Source organism: Corvus kubaryi, unplaced genomic scaffold (genome assembly GCF_017639235.1).
Source record: "Corvus kubaryi isolate FWS band 111438036 unplaced genomic scaffold, C.kubaryi_AGA036_p1.0 65400, whole genome shotgun sequence".
NCBI classification, from domain to species: Eukaryota; Metazoa; Chordata; class Aves; order Passeriformes; family Corvidae; genus Corvus; species Corvus kubaryi.
Genome location: NW_024581976.1, coordinates 209,516 through 233,850, shown reverse-complemented (window position 1 = coordinate 233,850; position 24,335 = coordinate 209,516). Strand labels below are relative to the sequence as shown.

The window sequence follows — 24,335 nt, the reverse complement described above, 5'->3', positions numbered from 1 at the left end:
GAAACGACAGAGAGCTAGCCCTGAGATCTGAGAGCAGGCTGGAATTTCCACAAAGTGATTGCATCCATAATTAGGGCATTTTTGCATGTTTAAATGCACAATTCTGGAAAGCACTTTACTGTTTGCTTCTCTCCAGGGCTGGGGTGAGTGTACACAAACTTCCCTTGACGAGCTAAATCAGAGAAACCTCTTCAAGGTCCAATGAAGGTCAGAGCTGAGAATTTTTTCCTCCCTCTCTCACCAGGCAGGCAGGAACGACCGAGCTCCAGCCTGGAGCACTTGGGTGGAGCCAGTGCCAAGAACCTGGTGGCATTTCAAATCCCTTGCAGTAGTTAGGTGTTAGATGCAAAAGATCAGTGCTGCTCCACTTGAAGTCAGAGAAATAACTTCAGCTTAAAGTTCAACATATACACAAAGATTTCCTGGATCTGGAGTTAATTTGTTTTTTTCAAGGTCAGCTTGAAGGCAATATTCAAACTGGAAAAAAGTTACAAACTGAACATACTTGTAATAATTTCATTTTATTTCCCATTTGTTTAACCAGTCCTATATGCTTATGTTTTCCTGACGTATCAAGCTAAGCTATTTTGGTTTTTATTTAATGTTTATTTTTACCCCTTTTAATAGACAACTGGGGGCCAGTTGGGCTGCATGCCTTTCTCTCTGTTCCGTATCTTTACATTTTCCAACTTTCTTTGATGCAGGATATTTATATTCCACCTTTTTTCCTAGTAGAGAGGCTTTCATGGAGTATAGGCTTCAGATATATATTTTCTGCTCTAGCTGTTCATTAGATATACAGCATTTGGAGTTCCAGTTGTGCTGAGAAATGTAAGCAAAGCTTTTGGCCCAGTGGGGGCTAAGCTCTGGCATTTCACTGCTTTGTACATATGAATCAGGATTAAGGTGCAGGATCTATATAAAAATTTAGCTCATTAGGAGATGTTTCGTCTCACAGCTCCCACGGGGAAGGCGGGTCCTGTGCTCACACACAGGATTTCTTACTCTGCTTTGCTGCTCCCTGGGAAAGGAGGAGTTCAGCAGATGACACAAAGCAGCAGCAGGATATTCTGCTCCCTTTTACCCTGGCACACCTGGAAAAAGGTTTGGCACACCCTGATCTCAGTATTTTAAACTAAAGCAAATGTGCTCGAGCACACTGCTAAGGTCATGCTCAGAATGACTTAGCAGAGTTAAGAGAACAAGGAGTACCTCTGGAAAAAGAAAGATAGGAATTTTCTCTCAAACATATTTTGTGTTGTGTAAGAGGTAAGGTACTGAAGGCCAGGAAGGTTTCAGAAAATGTGTTTTTTCCAGCCTGACACCCCACTTGGCTTCCCAGCAGGCCAAATTCACTGTTGTGCCCAGCATAGCTCAAGTGTGTTCAGTGGATGACCAGCTGTGTCCATGCACTTCAGCCAGTGAAGCTTTACCACAGAGGAATGATGGGCTTGGAAAGGAGTTTCATCAGTCATGATTTCCAAGGAAGAGCACTCAGGGTAGGGAATACCAGGTCAATGTTTCCTCCTCAAGGACTTTCAGCTGTCACATAGGGAATACAGTGAGTGCAGTGATGAGAATTAGATTAGAAGAAGATCAATAGGGCTGACAATAAATGAAAGTAACACAGACATTATTGAGCAAATTAGGAGAGAGAAATTAAACTGGACAGTATAATCTTCAATACCTGCTAGACACACTGATGTTGGGCAAAGTTAGGGAGAAGACAGTAAGTTGGAAAGTGCCGTGGTGAAGGGGCAGTAACAGTCTGTCCATGAGGTGGGGAAAGCCCTGCTTGTGATGGAAAGCTCTCAGCCCACAGAAAAGCAGAAAAAGATGATAATGGTCCAGGAGTACATGGATTTAAGTGGCAGGCTGTGGAGGGTCAATGGTGGAAAGATCACCTAAGACCGGGAACGTGGAGTAGGCAACAGCGCTGGCTATGTGTTACGGGAAAAGGGAACCTCAGATGTACCCCACCATCACAAAGGCTTTGGTGGGCTAGCTTTTTCCTGGCCAAAAATTTTCCTAACTTTCTCATAGTACCGGTTTGTTTGCCCTGTGAAGGTTTGCAGCCTTTCCAGAAACCAGTCCTCTGCGTAAACTTGATTATTTGCCATATTAACTCCCTGTATTTTGCTGTCTGTACACATATCCAGTGATGATCAAGTCTGGCAAGCTTTTGGGGTGAGGGATATCCAGTGGCAATGAGATCCATGGTCTGACTGAGCTCAGCATGAAAAGAAGCTTTCCTTTTATCAGTCTTGAGTTTGTCTAGATCCTCTTACATGTCTTTGAAAGGTTCACCCCAAGGCGATATAATTGTGTTTGATCACATACAGGCATTGAGTCAGTGATTGATATGAATAAAGAACTTAGAGTTGCTTGTCCTGGTTCCATGTCTTCTTCCCTGTGGAATCAGAAATCACTTTTATAAATATATCAGTCCATCTGTGCTTCCAGCTATCCATTTCAAGTATATGTTCCAAAAAAGAAATAGTAACACTTTATAAGCCCAAATAAAAACACATTAAAAGGATTGAGGAAGGGGTTTTTCTTCCTCATAAAGTACATGTGGATCCCTTCCAAAAGAGTTACTGTGAGCCATGTAACTTGTAATTAATTCTGCTATAAATGTCAGAGCACTTACTTTGCAGGTCTAATCTGACCCACTAAAATTAGTCCCCTTTTAACAATTCCTTTTATAATTTGTTTTTCAGCAGAAACGGCGGCTTGACCTCCTGACAATAACCAGCCCTGGTAAGTGAGCTCTGCCGCGCCGCTCTCTTCTCTTCTCTTAAAGAGATGGTTGTCTAAATGTGTTTTTTCCCTGGTCTCTGACATGCAAAATGAAAACCACTGTTCCCCAGAAAATCTTTCACCTAATAACAAGTGACAGCTATATTGTGCTTGGCAAAGCCCCGGGCACTTATCCGTTCACAGAGCTGCCTCTTCAGACCTTTACTCTATGAATTGGAGTGCTGATATTTCTTTAAGCCTCCTGGGGTTACAGTTAGTGGTATATCTGCAGGGCAGATGCCCTCAAATTCACAAAGTGTGTTCAAGTATCACAGAAATGCAAGCTTGACTTTCCCTGGTGGCAAACGGGAGCAGTTTGGGGAGTCTGGAGATGGTGACACTATGTGTGAGGTGGGAGACATGAGATCCAGGCTCAGGGCAGAGAACCCCAAAGTGGGTCAGAAAATATTTAGGTAGAATTAAAATGCCTTAAACTATCTGCTTCATGATGACTTTTGTCATTTGCCTGTTGAGGAAATAAACCAAAATTTGTTCTTCTTGGGAAAGTGTGGGGCTCTTTGGCAAGAGTGAGTTTCGAAGGTCTCAGCACTGTGGTTGAAATGCAGGTTGGTTCAGTTGTGCTCCTCTGTGATCTCAGCCCTTAAGGCTGGCTGGCTTTAATTTATTTCTATTTGCCTGGCTCACTTTCTTTCCATTAGCTGCTAGAGAAGTTTGCTGCCCATCAGCTTCAGATGAAGCCCTGCTCAAACAGTGCCATATTTTGGGTAACTTTGTTCATTTTTCAGATGTGTGTATGAATTAAGCTTTGAGGTGGGCTTTAACTGGGACTAATGAATTCTGGCCTTAGCTGGTAATAATGTGTTAGCAGAGTGAACAGGTGTTATGGGAAGTGAACAAAATGTGACACACATTTGCTTGGATAACAATTTTGCATCAATAATTGTTCTGACACTCTAAATGTAGATATAATCTGTGACATGGTTTCTCCTTCACTAACCTTGTTAAAATAATAAGAATTAAAATAAGGAGGAGGAACACTTTGTTGGGACAGATGTTTGAGGCTATTGGCAATTGCATCCCATTTTTGCATGTTCACTTTTCATGCAGTTTGCAATTATGTTAATGTATGCTCAGGGCACTTGCTGATAAAAGCAACAATACAGTGTGATACAGCCATTGTCACTATTCTAACTGTAACTTCAAGGACAAACATGGCACATTTTTCATTTTCCACATCTTCAGCATTCCCTGTTTCTACAGGAAAAAGAAAAAAAAAGATCTCTGAAGGTCTTAATCATAGCACACGCTCAGATCTTGGATAAGGGCGCCAAAGTCCACAGACACTTTTTCAATAAGAGAAAAAGAGGATTGGGGACCAGAATGATTTAAAACGAGTCTTTTCTGTAAAATAAACTTATGATACTTTCCTCACAATTTCAGATACAGTATTCACTGTGAAAGGGTTGATTGGGTTGAGTTTGTGCATAGATGTGATCACAGTACGTAGCTGTAGCTTCAGATCTCTGTTTAATAAAGCAATCTACTAAATGAACACAGCAATTAGTTGGAAGCATCTTCAATAACTGTGTATGTAGGCACACTGCACTAAAAGGGTGAAAAGCTTTCTACAATGCTTACCTTTTCTGAAATGCAAGTTTTACCCTTTGATATTTAACCAGAAATCTACAGTAACTGGACACATAGGAAAAAAAAAATAATGCTTGTTCATGATTACATAATAAAGTGCCTATAGTTTTGCTTTCAGTAGAGGCATTTTCAAAAGAAGCTTGGTGCTGGATCAGGTCAAACTTACCAAAGACCCTAAAGCTGAGGTTTTTCAAAGGGGTTGAAAAAGTTAGGCACTCAGTTCCTGGTAGGATTGAAAAATGTCAGCCTGTGATTAAAGGGTCTAGTTTCAGCCCTACAAATACAAAAATAAAATAAAATAAATCATAGCCTTGGGGCTTTTATCTGTCTTTGGAGACTGCTACTTTAAAATATTTAGTTCTTTGAGTCCTAGCTCTAAGATCTGACATTGACAGTCTGCTTTTACAAAAGTCTTGATATCAGTTATGATAGCTGAGATCAGCCATAATCACTGTCAACCCTTAATTTATTGATTCAAATGAGGGGCTGAGCTGTTTAGTTGCACCTGCCAATCCTCTGGGACTTGTTTCTGTTCTCCACCTTGCCGCAGGCAGGCAGCCTTTGCTTCTGGCAGAGGTCACACAGCTTTAGTTAAGAGTTGTGGAAGTCCTCTGCGTCCCACAAGGGGCGTCTGCCACCAAAACACTATTGCTTAATTGTAAGAATAGACAAAGGGCTTCAAAAGTAAAGGTGACCTCTGTGATTTGCACCTCTGTCAAGATGAATATCCTCTCTCTTTCTTGTGTGTGTGTGAAGCTCTTGAACTAGTTTTTCTACCTTTAGTCAAGAATTGATGGTGATCCCTTGCAGGTAGCGCAACAGCTGTTCTCCATGTGCCCCTAAAACAATTTCCAAAAACTGATCAGCCAATTAATGAGATTAATTGCAAGGTAAAATAATGCCATTAATGTAAATTAAGTGTTGCTGAGACTCAGGTGCCAAAACACTTGAAGAGAGTTTGTGGGATCACAGAAAATTAATGTTATCACATTAATAACTGTTATCACACTGCTTCCCATGGCCATGGCTGTTGCATGATTCCTCAGGAATCACCGAAGGGTCAGAATTTGTGCCTGTTTCTTGCTCCTTGAACCACCCCCTGCCTGTGCTGTGCTGAACCCACACCGAGGGTGACCCAGCGCTGCCTCTTGCCCTGCTCCACATGACTTCCAACCCCCAAGCAAAGTGTTCTTGGCTTCCTGAAACCTGGCTGAACAGGTTCTGGGCTTAGAAGCACATCTGCATGTTAAACTGAGCAGGTATAGACCATTAATCTATACCCTGGACTGAGACAAGTCTGGGCAAAAATGAGAAAAATAAAAGAAACAGGAAGAAATACAGATGGTTGGAGCTGCAGCTCCAACTACACGGTTTGTGAGCAACATGCAGTGCTCACCTCTTCCAGCACCCTAATAAAGCAGCTATGGAAAGCTCCACACGCTTCCAACTGGAGGAAGTCTCTGCTTTGCTGTGGATCTCTATAAGCAGCTGGACACAAATGATGCATAAGCTGGGAGCAAGCCAGGCTCCCTCGCGCTCAGATATATTCCTTTGAAGTAACTGACACCCCTGTAAAATGTGGAGGGGAGTTCACTGCTCTGCCTTGCTGCTGAGTAGCTGGAGGAATGTTAAGTTAAATTTATCAATGCTCTCGCCACACTCCTTTCTTCTTGCCCCTTGACATGTGAGGTACAATTAGAGTGCAGCTGTACAGTTCAGGGTGCCCGAGACAGAGCTGATGTGCGCAGTGGGGTGGGGGAAGGATGTTAAAAATTCATTAGGAGCTGGCAGAGACATGCTGGCAGGGAGTGGGACATAATGAGATTTAAGTTTTGGTAATTTAAATTTTCTTTAAACCCAGATTTACCTCTGAATTGGATCCAAAACATTTCCTTAATGCTATTCTAGTTGTCTTTGAGGTTTAGGACCAAAGCTTGAGGTAGTTTAATTTGGCCTTGTTGCACAAAGGAGATGAGGATCTGCCCTTCATTTCTGTGTGATTGTGTTCTAGTAGCACTTTGAGCATGCACATGCAGTCACATCACATTTTGTGGTAACCACTCAATAGCTGCAAATAAGATACCCCTGTTTCCATAGCTTTTCCATGGAGACACAGCTTTTTGCATCTCCTGTCTTTATGATAATAATACAGCTTTCCAATTTCTCTTCTCAGTAAGGTAAGTTCCTCTCCCACTGAAGTATTTTTTAATTATTGATACCATAAATGGAAGTGTGTTGGAAACTATTGGCTTTGAAAATAGCTAACATGTGATATTATCCAAGAACCATCAAGAAAATTCTTTTGAAATTCTCTTTGATTCAGCCATCCTCAGGGCTTTATCCTTCTCTACGAGTCTCTCTACTGCCAATTTAAAATAACATTCTCTTGAAATCAGTGCAGTGTCAGGAGAAATTCATCAGCACCATAGGTGCATGTTTCCCAGATGTATATAAACCTACTACATTTGGCAGCAGTAAATTGATTGCATTTAACAAACCTGGGGTAGTTGAATATTCTGTAGTGTCCAGCTTGGCTACAGTATGGAATATAAAGTAATTTTTTTAAGTTTCTTTCAGCTCTGTTTTAGGTGAAAAAAAGTAAGTGCTGACTCCATAATTCCTGCTTTTTGATGTACTCAGATTTTCCTAATGTGTAAACCACATCAGAGGTTTACATGCAGGGACAGAGTAAAATAATCCTAATCTCCACTGAGATTTGATCAGAAATGTTAATGACTTATGCATGCTTCCTCCTAATATTCAAGCTCTTACACTTTTAAACAGGAAAAAAAGCTTGATTTTAAAAGTATTTATCAGTCTGATCTATGTGGTGAAATATTCTCCCCCCTTTAATATCATCAGTGCTGCATGCTCTAAAAATGTCTCCATTTCATTAATTTGTGATATACTGCTACCCTGAATTCTTTTAAGGTGGCTTTAGCTTCTGCCATACATATTTTACTGGTTTAAATTATAGATATAGGACTGTTGCCTAGTTAATTTCCTCTGGTTAGGAAAATATATTTCTGCTCTTCTGGCATTGCATAAAGTGATATGTGGGATTTGCTATATTTTTTAGCTGATTAAGTTTTGCATTTCTACATATTACTGCTTATGAGACCTCAAGTAAAAGTACGTAAAGGAAGGAGAAGTTTTATAGTATATTTCAAAGTTTCATTTAACTATAAATTCCACCACTAAGCCCTGCTACAAGACTTTTCCATTACCTTCCTGGATAGTCTGGCTATCAACTTCTTTCTAATTGAAGCATGAAAATAATATGAACTCAAAGTCATGAAGCTATGAGACAGGTATTAGTAAAAATGATACCAAGTAATAAAATGTGACAGAAAGTTGTTTGCTGCTAAAACTCAGGGACATTTTTTTTGCAAGTCCTTATTAATTAATAGCACATTGATTTTGGTCTGTGTCAGAGGATGGCATTGAAGATTTTAAACAACCTAACATAACCACTGCTCATGTTTGTTAGTGAGGCTTCACATGCTGTTTTACTTGCAAAGGTGGTGGAGAAAAGAAATTACTTAGAATTCCAGTAATAATTGAGTCTTTTCATGCTCAGTGTATTATTTCCCATATCGCTGAGACACTGGGTATTAATCACCCATTTTCCCACAATAATATGAGATAACTGGGGGAGTCAGAACCTTGTTGCTCAGCAAGGCAATAGACCCCAAATGGTTTGGATGAACACAGAGTACAGAATTTCCCTACCATAAAAATAAAATGTAAATGCTAAAATCTCAGCTCAAAGTGAAATCCCCATGCTATCTGTCTTAGCTGAACCATAAAGCTACAGGAATAAGTTTGTTCCAGACTTGATGAAACTTTAGCAAGATGATTGTACTAACAGAGAGCAGAGAGAAGACGCGGACTCCTTCTCCTTTTTTTGTGCCATTAGGTTAGCTTCAGCTGTCCTGAGGCTAATTAGGAAATTTTACTATATCCAATTTCTCATCTTTACAGTATCTGAAGAGCTGTAAGAATTTCCATTTGCTGTGATAAGGAGAAATAATATTGTTGCTTGTAATTACTCATTCATGCAGATCAGTACCTTCCTAATTCTCAGTTATACTTCTCCATTTGCCAGAATAATAATTGCAGAGAAGCCTGCTACTCACTGAATGGTGCTGCTGTTCCCACTGTCTTTTCCCTTCCCTCACACCATGTCCCAAGAGAATAAGTTCTCCCTGATCCTTCTGCCTGTCCCCTGACCTATCCCCCACCTGTGTCCCCAAACATCACCCACATCCATCTCAAATATCCCAGTTTTGAGTTCTACTGAAATGACACTTTTTTTGATTCAATAATGAAACCAGAACTTTATCCCCATTAGGTTGTAGAACGTTTACTCTTAGTAAGTCTGTTTCATCCCCACCTTTGCATTTAAAAAAGTGACCTTTTTTTGGATACATGTAGAAGAAGTGATATTTGCAAAGTCAAAATAAGACTGCAGAGAAGATATTCTAAAGGCTAATCCATTACTTTTGAAGAAAAATATCAAGCTTTTCCACAATCCCTTATTATTATTCTGGGTCACCCTGGTGTTTCCATGCACCTTGGCATGTCCCTTTAATTGGATCCTTACATGGGAAGGTCCAGCACAGTTGCATTGAAAGCTGACATTTCTAACTAACTGACCTTTTCAGGCCCAGTGACACTCCTATAATGATTATCCTCTAGCATTGTTTGGACACAATACCACATACTTCACAGCACATAAAGAATATGTTCTTTGAGAACTATTCAAAATGCCCAATCTCAAGTTAGCAAAATGAGAAAATTGGGTGCAAACATTCATCAGAGTGTTATTGTGCAGGTATCGATTTGAATGCCCTTTCATTTCTCTGGGAAAAAGTGTTGTATTATAGAGCTCTAAATTAACTTCTGTTCTGTTTTTTTCCCCCAGTAAGTATAAAAAGGTCAAATTCATTCATAAGGCTGAATAGATTTGCAGGATATAAGCAATAAGATAGCAATCAACCTTCAAATAACCTTTAAAGAGACAGTATCTTTTCTTATGAACAGTAATTGATCTGCTCATTAAGTCACCAGGTACTCTTCGGGGCTCACCTGGGCAGAAATGTGTAAGACCTGTGACGAAAGGATGTCAGCTACAGCCAAACAAGAACAAATCCCCATGTGGAAATCTAAACATTTTACAGGTTTTGAGGGGTGTAAAGTTGATGAGAGGATTGATATTGCAATGTGAATTCCTTGACTTTACTGTTATAAGGGTGAGTGGAAAAGACATAGAAAAGATCTCGAAGTGTGAATTCGGTATTTGTGAGGATGACAACTGTAGCATGTTCATACCTGTCTGACACCTGGATACATCTTCAACTTCCCTTTTCGATTTAGTGGCTAATGTGGGAGGGTGACCACTGCCTCTGGTCAGTCCATGGAAAGGGGGTGCAGATATAGGGGACCCTCTGCTATGCATGGCATATAGCTGGGTCTTGTTCTGCTAAATTCGGTCAGATTGTCAAATAATGGCTTTCTGTGCATCATGAGGGCTTTGGGGATGGGTGTGTGGGTTAATCATCTCTGCCTACACAGACATAAAACCCGTGTCCAAGTTGTTGCAGCACTGACTCCCTGGGTGCTGCCTCCTGTCACCTCCCCTCCTGGGCTGTGGCTCTGCAGCTCCTCCTGTGTAAGCAGGAGCTGCTGAAGGGCTGCTGGAAACTTCTTCAAGGCAACAGTATCTAGCCAGAGCGTCACTCAAAGTGCCAGGATTGCCAATTTAAGACAGCAATCAGAAGATTAGTGTTCTGACCATGTCCATATTTCATTTCTGCATGTAAATCCAAGTTATGTTTTTAGTATTATTTTTATGAATTGCACATAGGCTGAGGACTATCTGTGCATAATTGATTACAGTGAGTTGTCTTGGCTCTTATCTTTGATCAGAATTTTCAGAAGCAGCAAGTATCCCAGGTGACAAGGCTTTTTATGCTGTAAATGTTTGCACACAATGCTTTCTGTTTTACTTCACAATGTGCAGAATGAGCATCTCGCTCATTTAGAGGGACTGAAAATGAGCAAGTCTGTGCACAGGTGTATTGTTCTCCTCCTTTTGTGTAAGCTCAGGGAAAACTTAAAACAGTAACTTTTTTTTCTCATAAACCCCTTATTTCTTCAGTATCAGATGTTTTCAGAAAAGATGGAAAGCATTCTTCCTTTTTAATGAAATTTTAATTTTCAAGGTCACCTGTCACTCTTCACTTAGGCACATTTCTTCTTGCTGAGTGACCTGAACAAGACTAAGTGGAAATCAGTGTATTAAATATCTAGAAAGCAGCAGAGGATTATATTGACACTACAAAATAGAACACAGTGCAGAAATGCATGAGCCAGCAGAGCCCTGAACAGCAGAGCTGCACTGCAGACTCACCAGTGTGGGGCCAGATGCCTCCAAGCCCCGTTACTTGGGTGCTGTGCCACAGACAGATAACCCCAAGTCCTTTTTTTCACTGGCTTTAGAGTGCTGTCATTCCAGCACAGCTGAATTGCACCTGGGCCTGAATCTTAGCTTGTGACTTCTTTTTAATCCAGCCAGGCACATGCAGCAACTGTGCTTCACTCCTATTTTAGCAGCATCCACGTACCCCAGACCACAGGGGTGTCATCCTGCTGGATGCAGTGACACCAAGCTGCTCCTGAATAGTTGGCAACTTAAGTAGACAAAGCTCAGGGCAGTGGATGGGAAACATGGAAAGAGAATGTCAAAAATAAAATATAGTTTTCATAGAACTGTGTCTCTGCTCCCCCTTTCCTCCAATCTCTGATGTAACAGAAAATGGCAAAAACAGTGGTGATTATACAGCAACAATAAGTGGGGCTGAGGAAGAGGGGAGCTGGAACTGCACAAAGGACTTTTCCTAAGCTCATTTGTTTCTAAGGATTGCCAGTAGGCTCATTTCTTTGTATGCAGAACATTTCTGTTAAAGCAGGCAGCCAAGGTCACAGGGAAACCCACAAGAAAGGATAACCCAGAGCCCTTATTATTATTTTGAGCTTGTAACAAAGGAATTTTTTGTAGAGATTTGAATGGGAAAGGTGTGCTGGTTCTATGAATTCAGAATGAATTTAGGTTGAATGGGGAAGGTGTGCTGGTTCTGTGAATTCAGACTGTAAGTGCAGCATGAGCCATGATGGAAAAGTGACTTTTTCATCACATAGCTCAGTGCAGTATTGGAGGGAATCATTTGAGCTGCTGCTAAATGAGATAATGTGAGGACTGTTAGGCAGTGGTATCACTGCAGTGTCCTTAAGGAGCGGGTTAAAGGAAGGTGAAATACTGTTTTAACACCACGGTCTGCTCCTGACATTGCAGGAGGTGTGGTGTCTGCACAAGACCCTGCACTGGACTGCAAAGATGCTGTGGGTGCCAGGACAGAGAGTGCTGCCAGAGGAGCCATGCAGAGGAGGGGAAGGGGCACAAGGCTGAGAGGGTAAGGGGGAGGAAACATAAACTGGAGAGTTGCATTTCTGGGCCATAGGAATCAAAATGAAAGTAAGTGTTTTCAAAATACCTAGGAGACAGCAGGAGATTGTGTTATTCTTGATGCTTTATTATATTACCTGCCCTGTTGCACAAGGAAGGAAGGAAGGAAGGAAGGAAGGATTATCCATGGAGACCCTGATTTTCCTGCTCATCCTCTGGGGAGCCTCGCAGTGATCAAATGCAAAATTCTGCTGTGCTGCTGCCCATCCCCTGTGCTGAACCCACCTTCCTTCCAGGAGCTGTGAGGGTGTAGGGCCTGTGGCTGGATGCAAAAGGAACCTTCACTTAGACCTGCTGCACATTTTCTTTGGGATCTGATCCAGAGCACTTAAATTGCAGCTGACTTGGCCCAAACCCCTAATTCTTGTCAAAGGTTGGGCAAACCTGACAGCGAGAGCGACTTCACACTGATCCTGGACTGAACCCCCTCGTTCCAGCAGACGGACTCGAGTTTTATTATCTGAGCACTCAAATATCTTTCGATATACTGGAAAACTTTCCTAAATGGTCTCACTTGGGCTCTGGGCTGCACCACCAGCAGCAGCACAGCCAAGCAAGGCGTTCCCACCTCCGGGGGACACCTCTGCCACGGCGCTGATTTTCACACCGGCTGCGTGGCCACTTGTGGCATCCCAACAAATGCCTCTGGAAGCAGGAGCCGTGGTGTTTGCACCCAGCACGAGCACAGCTGCCATGTAGCAGTGCTGCTGCTGATAAATACAAACCGTGCAGGTGTCAGGCTGTGCTGGGAGCGAGCTCTCCCCGCAGCCCGGGCGGCTCTGCCGCGGCGCTCAGGAATTAACTGCAGGGGTATTACTCTCTCAAGGCTTTGTGTTATAGTTCTGTTTTCTTCACCTTTAACCCCACAATGGATTATGACCATACTTTCTGTTATAACTAAATGCTCTTCTGTCCTTTGACAAAACAGATTTGTGTCTTTTCATAGCTTTCTGTAGAGGGCTAATAATACATGGGAAAGCTTTACTGCCCACAGGAGACTTTGCCTGGCTGTAATAATAAGAAATGCTGTTGAAAAGTCATGATCAATGTTAATTCAGTTATTTTTCATTTTCTCTTTTTTTATAATGAAATCTTCTACTTTATGCATTTTATCCAGTGCTACCCTATGAATTGCTTGTTGGAGAGAGGGGTCATTGGTTATAAAAATGAGTTCTTGCTGTTTGTCCTCATACGAAAATAACAGCAATATTTTGAAATGATTAATTTAAGGGAGGGAAAAAAAAAGTGGAATCTGGGATGTACAAAAGATGTAAATATTGTTTTCCAGGTTTTATGGTTCCCAGATGCCTCCTCTAATTGCATAGCTAACCCTGAGTTTATTAAGTTATTTTCCAGAGTCAAACTCATTTGTAAACATGTCAGAATAAAAACTAAATTTAAAAAACAAAACCTTTGGATTAGAATTCTGGAGTGATAAACAAACTAATTTAGAATGTATTTGCATGTAATTTACATGTGCCAAAATAGGATTGCATGTGGTTAGTAAATACAGGTCTTGAATCTATTTAACATTACAGAATAGCACAGAAGAAATTAATTGTAGCTCAAAAAAAAAAAGGTTAAAATAATAAAAAGATGGCTTAAAATGGCCCATGTTTGAATGTGATTCAATGTATAGAAACTGGTGAGGAGAGATAAGCACGTAGGGAAAGCTGTAAATTCTAGCAGCAACATCTGTAGTAGTTAGAATACTGTGTTTTATAGCAGTTCCTTACCTCCCCCCACGGACATTACTATGGCATGCAGCATATTTATTATTCACTTTCTGCAAGAGATGTTTGCCTAGCACAGCCTTAAAAATAAAGTCTGTTTCCTTTCTTTTAATATTCACTTACTCAAAGATGATGTGAGCTTCCATTTGAAGCCTCTTGGCCAGTTTGACCTGTAGGCTTTGGCTCAAGATAACAATTTATAATTATATGGGTTATTACAGTGGATCCATCAGCAGCTGAATCCTTTGCTGGGTGCAGTCTCCCTCGGGAACTTGAATCCTTCATGTTTTTTCCACATGAAATGCATCACAGAATCATCTAATGGCTTGCACTGGGAGGGACAGTAAAAATCATCGTGTGCAGGGAGGCCAGCCCTTCCCTAGATCAGGTCCCTCAGGGCCCCATATATGTCAAGAGCCATGTGGAGCACATGGTACCATCCCATCTCTGCCTGTTGTTCCCAAAATATGCAGGCTAGAGGGAAATATCATCTGTGGAGACCTGAGTCAGAGGGAGTGACAACAGCCATGAGACTTAACAGGTCTTGCTTTGGCTCCTTGGCCTCTGCTCCTGCTGTCAGTGCTGAGACATATTTGTATTCTGGGCTTTGGGATTAAAGCAGCCATGTTTGGAGGGAAGAGGAAATACTCTCTGGATAGGAAGGGATTGAGTAAATGCAAATGTGAGCACTGAGTTTAATAGTACTGAATTGCATTGCTGGAGTTCTGGGGGGAAGAATGCTTTATTTATTATAAAAAAGATCTGTAATGCATGTTTTCAGGCTTGTCTTCAAATGCCGCGGAATATTCCTTTCTATATTCACAGAAGAGCAGCCTGGAGCTTAAAAGTGGCAGCAAAGTGGCCCTGCAATCTTTGCTATAAGAGGGTCTGTAGCACTGGTCAGTGTCCAATCTCACTTTTCTTCAGATTTTGCTGAGAGTAAGCAGAAATGTACGCATTTCTCCTCTGAATCCTGGGATTTTTTCCTCCACTGGCTTAATTTAATATATTTTATTTAATTTTTAGAAAAAGGAGAGGAAAAAGGAGAGTAAGGAAAAGCAGACTTTATGGTATAGGAGGCAGAGCTTTGTGGTGTCTTTGATATTCAGCATTTTGTTTGAGTGCCATGGAAGAATATTATCGAGGAGGACCAGATGTCAGGAAACTTTCCATACATTTTTCAGGTCATAATACCTCTATTTCAATGTGCAGATAAATGTTTCTAAATATTTTCTTGTACTTCTTATCATTTCATCTCTAGAAGAAATTAATCGTAGCTTGAAGAAAAGGGGTTTATTTCCCACTTGGCTATGAGCCATTTTGTATATCTGCTTTAAATGTTAATTATTAATTAGGATACAATCTATTTAAATCTATTTAGCTGTCCATTTCTTCCAAAGAAGGCAGCTGGACGAAACAAGAAACATGCATCATTATAGAGATGATAAATTAGCCTCTTATCCCAGGAGAAGACAGTTCCTCAACACCAAGGTTGAGATATACCAGGGAGTGGAGGAGCCTCCCAGCCTTGTCCACTTGGTGCTGGGTACAGAGGGTGAGGATACCAAGATGGCTTTTACAATTAAATTATTGGTAGTAAAGGAGCATCCTTCCTGTAACTTTCATTCTAACAGAGTTATTGTTGCTGGGGAATGGACTTAGTAGGAGGTTGAGTGTTTTTAAGTTGTATTGGAAAGCGAAAAGCTGAAAAAGCAATAGCAGGTGATTAAAAAACAAGTTCCAACAAGTAACAAAAAGCTTTTGCACGTATCCCAAGTGAGGCAGATCCCTTACATGAGCATCAGTGAAGCTGCAGCACGTGTATGTCTTGCAAAATCTGAATGAATTTGCTGTTTTGGGAGAGTGAAGTTGGGATATGTATCTTTATAGAAATGAATGGCTTCTTGACAGAAAATATGTCATGGTTACCTTTATCAACTGAGTCCTGAAGATGAAATGTGAGGCTGGCAATTAGCACCAATGACCAGCTGTGAAAACAGGAGTTTCTCTCATTGCTTTTAATTATATTTTTGTTCAAATATTTACATGTTTTATCTCTTATTTATTGCAAACTTTATATCAACAGCAAAGGAGACACTTTGGATTAAATTTTGTATATTTGTGTATTTAGGTCTTTCTTTATTTGCCAAGTTAAATGCAAAACAGAGCCCTTGTTTATATGAACAGTATCTATATGGACTTATCTATATGAACAGTTGAAAAGCTGGGCACTAGATTGCAGAGCTCATCAGTGTAGCTTCAAACCTCACCCAGCAAACAGCTGAATGACTTTGGAAATCTGCAGCGTGTTCCTGAAACTTTAAACGATACCATTGTGTCACCTGAGGCAGCTCTGTGGGTCACAGATCAATGGCTGGGAAAGCCAGAACATTTTCTCCCATGTTTTATCTGTATCCACTGTTCATGGATGATCAGTTCCAGAAAGAAACACTCTGTCCATGCTGGTGTTACCTTCAAAAATTGCCCCACTGGAGCACAGACACACAGCCCAGCTCAGATGCACGTGCAGGTGCTGTAGAATTACAAATATGTTTGTGGATGTGACAATAATATGGCTTTGTTTTTCTTTAATTTTGTTTTGTTGTAACTGAAACTGTCGTGTGCTCTTGTGACACAGAGAAGACAGATGCAATTGAGCTTTTGCTCTGTCCAGGACTTGGGCAGGCAGCTCAGGCAGATGGTCCATTTGGATCCAAAGCCAGAATACTGGCATATTCCTGATTTCCTTAAAATGTGGCTGGCAAGAGCAACGTTCAGCTGTGATGGACTTACCTTGGACAAAGAAATCCAGAGAGGCACTCACTGCTCACAGCATTGCATTTCACTACAGAGAAACTAAAAGCTCCTTAAGATAAAATGGATGCTGTGCCCCAAACTTCTGTGCAGTTGTCTTGACCTGAGGAGTTTTTACCCCCCAGGAGTGCCATCCCAGAGCCTCTGCAAACATCGGCTCAGAGCACAAAAGCAGTCAAAAAGGCAGAGTGTTTGATATCAGCAAAACTAAAGAACGAATTAGGTGTACAATGCACTGCTCACAAAATAGGTGGCAGAGCCAGCAGAGGTACTTGGAAAGACAATGAGGATAATCAGTAAAATGACTTCATCTGAAAAGAAATCAAGTAGAACTATGATTATTTTTTTCCTGTAGGATCTGCCACTAGTGAGAATGGAGCTTGAACTGAGTTTCTAAAGTTTATGGGGTTTTTTTCTTAGTTAAAGATGCTGCATCCACTCTTGCATAACTGTATTTTGAACCACGTGATGGTGGATAAATACAGCAATAAATGCAAGTTACTACTCGCCCAAGGATCATGGCAACTTTATTTTCATTAAGGGAGAAGAGAAGGCTGTTCTATGGTGTGCTTGAGAAGGACTAAATTCTCACAGCTGTAGAAGTTTCTTAGCAAATATTTGAACAGAAGTATTTTTTGATACTTTTTCTGTGTGGGTTTTTTTGTGGTTTTTTTTTTTTGGTAAGAAAATGTATTAATTTTATATCTCCAAAGCCACATCCCTTGACATGAAAGAAAACAAATTTAGCTAAAAATCCGTTCTGGTTCAGTGATACAATGAAGAAAGCATTTAAAATTATTAGCAAATGTTTAGTCTTAATGGGAATAGGGGACATAAATAGCTTTCAAGTAGAAATAGGAGAAGGGGAAAAAAAGAAAATAAAAGACATGAAGGAAAAATCCATGTGGGCAAAAGTAAAAGTTCTAGTTTAGTATATTTTCTGGGATCTCTGTTATTCTAAATAAGCTAAAACTCAGGTTTTAGTTCATAATGATGATGCTCAAAAGGCAGATGTGCCTGGTAAAAGTTTATTTTAGTTTCTGTCTTGGGGTGAAATGCTTTCAAGTCCAGCAATAACAGAGAGGGATTTTGTTAGGGATAAATACTCTTAAATCAGGAGTACAGGAGGAGCTGGGATCACCTCAGACCCAATGCTCTTCTAAATGAATGTGTCTTGGATATGGGGGGATGCCATTTTATTGTGCAAATACTCAGAAAGGCAGCTTGTGTGACTCAGGTTAGCACAGACTGGTATTTTGACAACAACCCCCAGGAAACTAATTAAAAGATTGATAGAGGTTTAGTTAGCAAAAGTTAAATGCTAATGAAAGGCAGTCAGTGTTTCATGAGGAAAAGGATTTGTCAAACAATGCATTTTGGCCTTTGAGTATATCACAAATATGGTTGATGAAGCTGCATAAACTTTTTAAGGTGTTCAATTTAGTGCCTTACAACTTTTTAAAATATAGAATGCATTAAATAGGTTAAAGATCAGTCAACTGGCACATCTCACACATCACTCATCATGGGGGAACCTCACTTGAATGGGGCTCTCTTTAATGGGTTCCTTTCACGGTAGTGGGCCCAATGTGACCTCTAATGATGATTTGTCGGTGATTAAAACATCACTGTTGAGTGGTAAAGAAGATGTAGAAAGGTTTGTCACAGAGTGCAACCTTGATCTCTTGATTGGCTGGATCCTTCACACGAAACAATGCATTTCAGCATAGAAAAAGCCCCTAGACTTCTGCTTCTTAAAGCCAGGAATGCAGCCAAAGCCTGTTTGATGGAGCAATATTGACCAAAAGAATTTGGGATTGTGTTTGTCTAGTAATTAAGTTGGATGAAGCCTGTAAAAAAAGATATTCAAATGATTTTATTTTTTTTTTCTGGAATACACACAGGGACATAGAATGGATCGGAATGTCAACCTCAAAATATTTTATACCTCAACACGTGGTATTCTGGTGTCCTCTTACAAAGAAAAGGCACTGAAGTATTGGAATTTGAGAAAGCAGTTTAAATTATAAGATTTTAAACTCAGTTTAGGTCATCAAAAGTGAGACAGGGATGATGGTGTGATATGCATTTTGAAGGTAGTCTCTGAGCCTACTGATAGCATGTGTGTATTTGTTTTTTAAAACAGACCATTTCCAAATCACATATGTAATTTGCCTTTTGTAGAGCAGCCTTTTGTGCACGTGTGTGTTTGTGCTACACAAATGGGAGAGCTACAATCCAAGGTTTTAATGGAAATTATGTTCCTGGGCACACAAAAATAAGAGGTCAATTTGCAAGCAAGAATATAATTACAGCAAAGAACTGTGAGAAGATATTTTGTGTATCTCTTACAATCAGGACAGGACCAGAATCCCATGGCAACAGGCAAAGGTCTTCTGTATGGCTTGATATGGACTTTAAAGCACAGCATTTACAGTAATCTGAACTGCACTGGGTGGTGCATGAGATGGACTGGTGTTCTCCAAGGCTGCTTGAAATTATATGGACTTGTTGTGGAGGGATGAAATCATTGCTTGCCTGGGTTTAGAATCAAGTAGGTAAATAATTTACTGCTTTGTTTTGCTCAGAATCTCTCTACAGTGCTCAGACAGTGTCGAAATGGGCAGAGCATCAGAGATGGATTTCTGGGAAGATCTGCCCTTTAGTCAGAGGATATAAACATATCCAAGTGCTACAAGGGTGTGATCACAGCGAAGAGTTATGCCAGTGGAGAGCACTAGAGTTAGAAAAGCTACCAAGGAGAAGTGGTAACAGTCAGAGTTTAACAGAATATGTGACGTTTTAGAATAAAGTCTGTAGTTTCAACACAAGAGCAGAGCTCACAAGTCAACTCTCAAACACTGTATTTTTTCCTGACTTCAACGTGACCAATTACACCACGTAAACCAGTTAAAACATTTCATGCCGTGCTAAGCAAGAAAGACAGAGACAAGAGAACAGGGGAGTAAAGCACAAAAATTCATCTGCTGAAGTTAATAATTCTACATGGACAAATGAGATGATGCTTAGAGACCCCCAAAAATGGCTGGATCAGGCATAGCATTGAGCAGTCTACCAGAAATGACATTTCTGTTGTACTTCCCTCCTCTTCCACTTTGAGTGTCCAGTGTGATGAACCACCCCTGGAAGTCTTTGGGCTACATTGCAATGTCCCAGAAAAGAAAAACCTGTTGGAAGCATGGAGAATAAGGAGTGAACAGAGCAGATATGCTTCTGAAAAAACCCCATATTACTCTTATTTTAGAGGTGGAACTCTGACGGCATCTCACAAAAAAGAACAAACTGGAAGTTGGGAGCTCACACTGCTAAAATGGTAACATGGAAGAAAGTCACTTGCATGGGGTTGAAGATTACTTTTCCACTTTGCTTTCTATTTGGGTGGTTGGAAGTATGTGTTTGCCCTTAACAAGGCAAAAAAATTTAATGGCTTTATATTGTTTGGAGTGGAGTGAGTGCCTGCAGGCTTGCTTGATGAGCAAAGTGACATCCTGAGGAAACGTACAGCAAATTGCAAAGAAAATCCTTATTAGTAGTGGCAGTTACCTCCTGGAGTAAGATTGCTTTGAAATCCCTGTAAGGATAGTGCTCTCCTCATTCAGCCAACTTGAGAAATAAGAGCATTTCTTAGGAGTTCATATTCAAGTTGTGGTGGAGGTAATAGAATTTAACTTTCAGATTCAAAACAATTAAAGCAATGTACTGAAAATCACTGTGCCTGAGAGATTTACTTTAAAAGTTACACATACAGCCCTTTTCTATTGTAAATGCAATAAAAAAGCTGGGTTTTTTGTGCACATCCTTAGAGCAGTTATGAAGAGCAACTGGAATTCAAAGATTGGGGATGCTCCCAAAGAATGAGAGCATTCATTCCGGGAATCCCTGTTTTTTCTCAGCTCGGCAACCCAGAAAATCATTTCGATCCATCCTCTGCCATACTCTGGAATGTGACAGGGAGAATGTTGAGATAATCTGGACTATTTGACAACAGCAATGTGAAGCAGCAGACATGTTATTTTGCAAAGTGTTTTAAAAAAAGAAAAATAAAAAGAAGTCATATGTGAACAGTGTAATAACAGCCTTGACAAGAATCAGAACAACCTGCAGTATTTGTTTTATTTCCCATCACCCACTACTTATGTCACTGCAACAAGAAGTGAAAAGTACCAAAATGTTCATTCCTCTTTGCCCCATGCAACTGAAATATCTGAAAATATTTACTTTGAGCATCAAAGAAACTCTGGAGTGGAGACAATTGAGATAAATACTCAGAGCTAATCCCAACTCCTGTTGCTCCAACTGTGTTTAGATTAACAAATTATGTGGACTGACAGAATTGGATTTTTGGAGCAGAACATTTGGCACTGAAGACACGATTGTACCTATTCTGTGCATTCCTGAGGTTTTCCCATTGGATCATCTCTAGTCTGCTCCTGTGGCTGGAATGCCTGTTGGTGATTGGAGCACATCTTCTAATTTAATTTCATCCAAGGAGAATCCATTTTGTGTGCTTCAGGATTGCTCTGTGATGTGAACCAAAGCATGAGGTGCACAGATACTCAGATGACAGGCTTCAAAACTTAAAATGCATAGGATGTCATGTGGAGGAAATAAATGTTTCATTAACTTACTAGTTGTCAAACATGTTTCTCCCAAATTATTTTTAACTCAGGGCACCACCAAAATGCACTCAAATTGAATTGGCCTGGGTATTGTTTAATTTAGTGAGAGAAAAATTGCTGTTAACAAAGTAAAATAGCAGCTGTTATTATAATGCATCATGTGGAAAGGAAAGGCAAGCCTCTAAGTATTTGCTGGTTTAAGTTTTGAACAGTATTTAGTAGTTGTGATCTTTACTGCTGGAAGGTTGGACTTCTGCATTTGATAAGCAAAATGGTGTTGCCATTAAATGTGAAACCATTCAGAAATGCTAATTAATACTTGTCTTAATGAAATATGTGCTCATGTCCTGAATTCTTTTACCTGGAAGTATATTCTACTATTTTACCATTTTTAAAGGGCCAATAATAATCAGAATAGACAAATGACATGAGAATAAGAAGCTCACTAGCCTTCTAGGAATTTACACATTGCTACCCTGCAATGTGGCTGCAAGCCTTGAAAGTTGGATGCAATATTTAAGGCTTCAGCCTGCCATGAGATCTGTATGGTAATAGCCTGTTGTGGGTGGATCCTTGAGCATCCAGAAGCAGTCTCCCTTCTTAAAACTGGCAAAACAGGATTTTAAATTTTTTTTTTTTTTAGTTTTCTGATTTGAATTAATATCACACTTTTATATGCTGTATTTGCTATAGCCTAGTATGAAAACTATGAAGAATTGTCACACTTTGTGCACCAGGGCTTGATACACAGTGCCCCAGCATACTATAACTCTCCACTGCCAAATGCATTTTCCTTCTTGGGAAAGGATTGACATGGGTTGGTGCTGGAAAAGAGGCAATAGGTGGAGATTGTTCCCTAAAGTTAATGCTTTGTTTTTGTGGAACTCACAGTAATCAATTGATCTCACTTCGAGAACAATTTGAATAGTATCCTTGATACTATCTTGGCTTCTTCTCTGTGAATTATTTTTAGAGGTTTCCCTTTTATGAAGCACTTTTTTCTCTTCTCCCCTTGAACTTGTACAAATTCTTACTGAACAGCGTGAAGATATTTTTTGTTTTGCCTGCAATGGGGGAAATGGTCAAAAATTTTACCAGGGAGTGGATTGCATATAATGAAAAATGGGGGGTTTTACGCTGTGTTATCCATTCATCTGTTTAGTTTTGGTTCCCGAAATGATCTGTAAGGAGAGAATGTAGTTGACAGAAGCCTGAAGTAAAGCCAAATGAGAGATTGATTTACCCCAGAAATACTGCTCTGTTAAGCAGATTTGTTTGTATGACTTCTCACTTGGTAGCAGTCTTTTGCTAGTTGGTATAAACAAGGGCCAGCTTCCAGGGTTACTCTGTGTTTGTATAAGGGCTCTAGACTTTTACACACTGGATATCAGCTCTTAGAGTGTGAAGGCCTTATTCAATGACACACCAAAGTCACTATCTTCTCAAAAAACTGGTACATTAAAAACCTCTGAGAACATTTCTTCCGTTTCATTACAGCATTGGTCTTTTCTTCTCAGTGGCAGACTTGAAAAATTTGACAGGGTAACCTAACACTCCCAGCACGGTGTTAGAAGAAAGATGCTCCTGTGCATAAGAAATAGAAATAACATTACATAAACCACACTTCTTATCCATAATTCTTCTGGGGTCTGGGTTATTCTTCGAATTTTAATGGAGAGTATGCTGAATGCTGACAATTAAATTATGGCTACCTTCGTAATGTCTCTTCTAGGCTCTGTTAGTAAAATACGCCCTCTGGTTCTTCTCTTATTGTTGAATGGATTTGGAGAAAGCCAAGCAGTCCAGAAATTTCCAGCAGCAGAGTTTGGTGTGTTCATGCCCAGAAAAGACACAACGAGGCCCTGTCAGGCCAAGCATGTCCCAGTGTGCCTCCACTCCTCCCCTGAAGGAGACAAGCTGGAGGAGGAAGAGGACAATCCAGCCTTTGTGCCCATTCAGCCCCTGGCCTTTTCCCCCAAGGCTTTCAGCAAGGGTGTTAATTACCGTCAATTGTGACAGCCAGCAGTAGGACCTGTGCCACAAAAGCATTTGCTGAACTACTCTGCCAGCAAACAGCTCACAGATGGACATGACTTTCATTCGCTACCAACCTGGGCTCTGAAGTCATGGTGGGCCTGAAAAAGTTGTCTAATTTATTGCTATTCCCCATGGACTCTGCACCCCTCTCATATTCCTTTGTTTTAGAAGAAATACTGGAAGGCTGAAGTTCACGTTTCATTTTGTCAGTCTCAGTCCTTTCCTTCCCTGTGGCAGACTGCTCTGTAAGTGCTTCAGTATTGATGAGGATATTTTCTCAAAAGCATCTGAGGCTTCTGTTTCTCAGGGATCAAAGGAAGGAATAATCTGGATTTTTGCAAGTGGATACATGACAACATTGATGCCATATCATCAGTGAATTGCAGAGTTAATGTGCTTCATCTGCTTCAGAGGCTATTCTAATACTAATGTGCTTTTACGCCTTAAAAACGTCCATGACCTAAATACAAACAGGAAATACAGTATGATTTTGCTATTTTGTTGTTGAGAGATGCAAGGTTTTCTGGCCTACCCTGGATTTTCATGTCCTAGTTTAGCTTCACTCTTGTCCATTTTATTTTCTCTTTACTGTTTTCTGCAATCTCTGGCACTATCATTTCAATCCATTGATTCTTTGGGATCACCAGATACGGAGGTCTCATTTGTACTCCTCTCCACCTGTTTGAATGGCAATCAGAGACCCCAGCTGCCAAGCCCTGCAATATTCTGCTCATTTGAGGACTGTGGTTGGCATCAATGCAGATTTCATTTAGTTATGCTGGCAGCTTTCACACTGCCACTGGGCTTGCTATAGGTGCAGACACAAGTGTTTTGGTCATTTATTCCTTTTACATAGTCTAAAAACATGTTAAAAATGTGCCCAGGCAAGTTGTTCCTCCATCCAAATTTCCTTTATTAAAAAGGCATGCCATTTCAAGGTGGAGGCAGGCAATCGTGCTCCTCACTTGGCATCACGTCCTCGTGCTGGCGGAGATGTTTGTGCTGCCCTTGGCATTGCTCATCTCTGTTTTTCTCTCTCACTCTTGGGGTGGCTTTGGCAGCTGCACGGGCCAGATGCAAAGCTCTCGCCTCTTTTCCAGCAAGAGACATGTGAGGTCTGTGTAAAAAGCTTTCTAGCAGAGGCTCTGCTTTGCTTCCCCAAGGTTTGCTCCTCAC

General features: G+C 40.5%; 1 protein-coding gene across 1 annotated transcript in view; it reads left to right on the top strand.

Annotated features, from left to right (window-relative positions):
- The first annotated feature begins 2,739 nt into the window (after positions 1-2,739).
- Positions 2,740-24,335, top strand: part of LOC121673408 (BEN domain-containing protein 5) — a 93,311-nt gene continuing 71,715 nt past the window's right edge. Inside the window, exon 1 of the mRNA XM_042046693.1 lies at positions 2,740-2,760. The gene's annotated coding sequence lies outside the window, so the exon portion shown is untranslated. The remainder of the gene's footprint in view (positions 2,761-24,335) is intronic.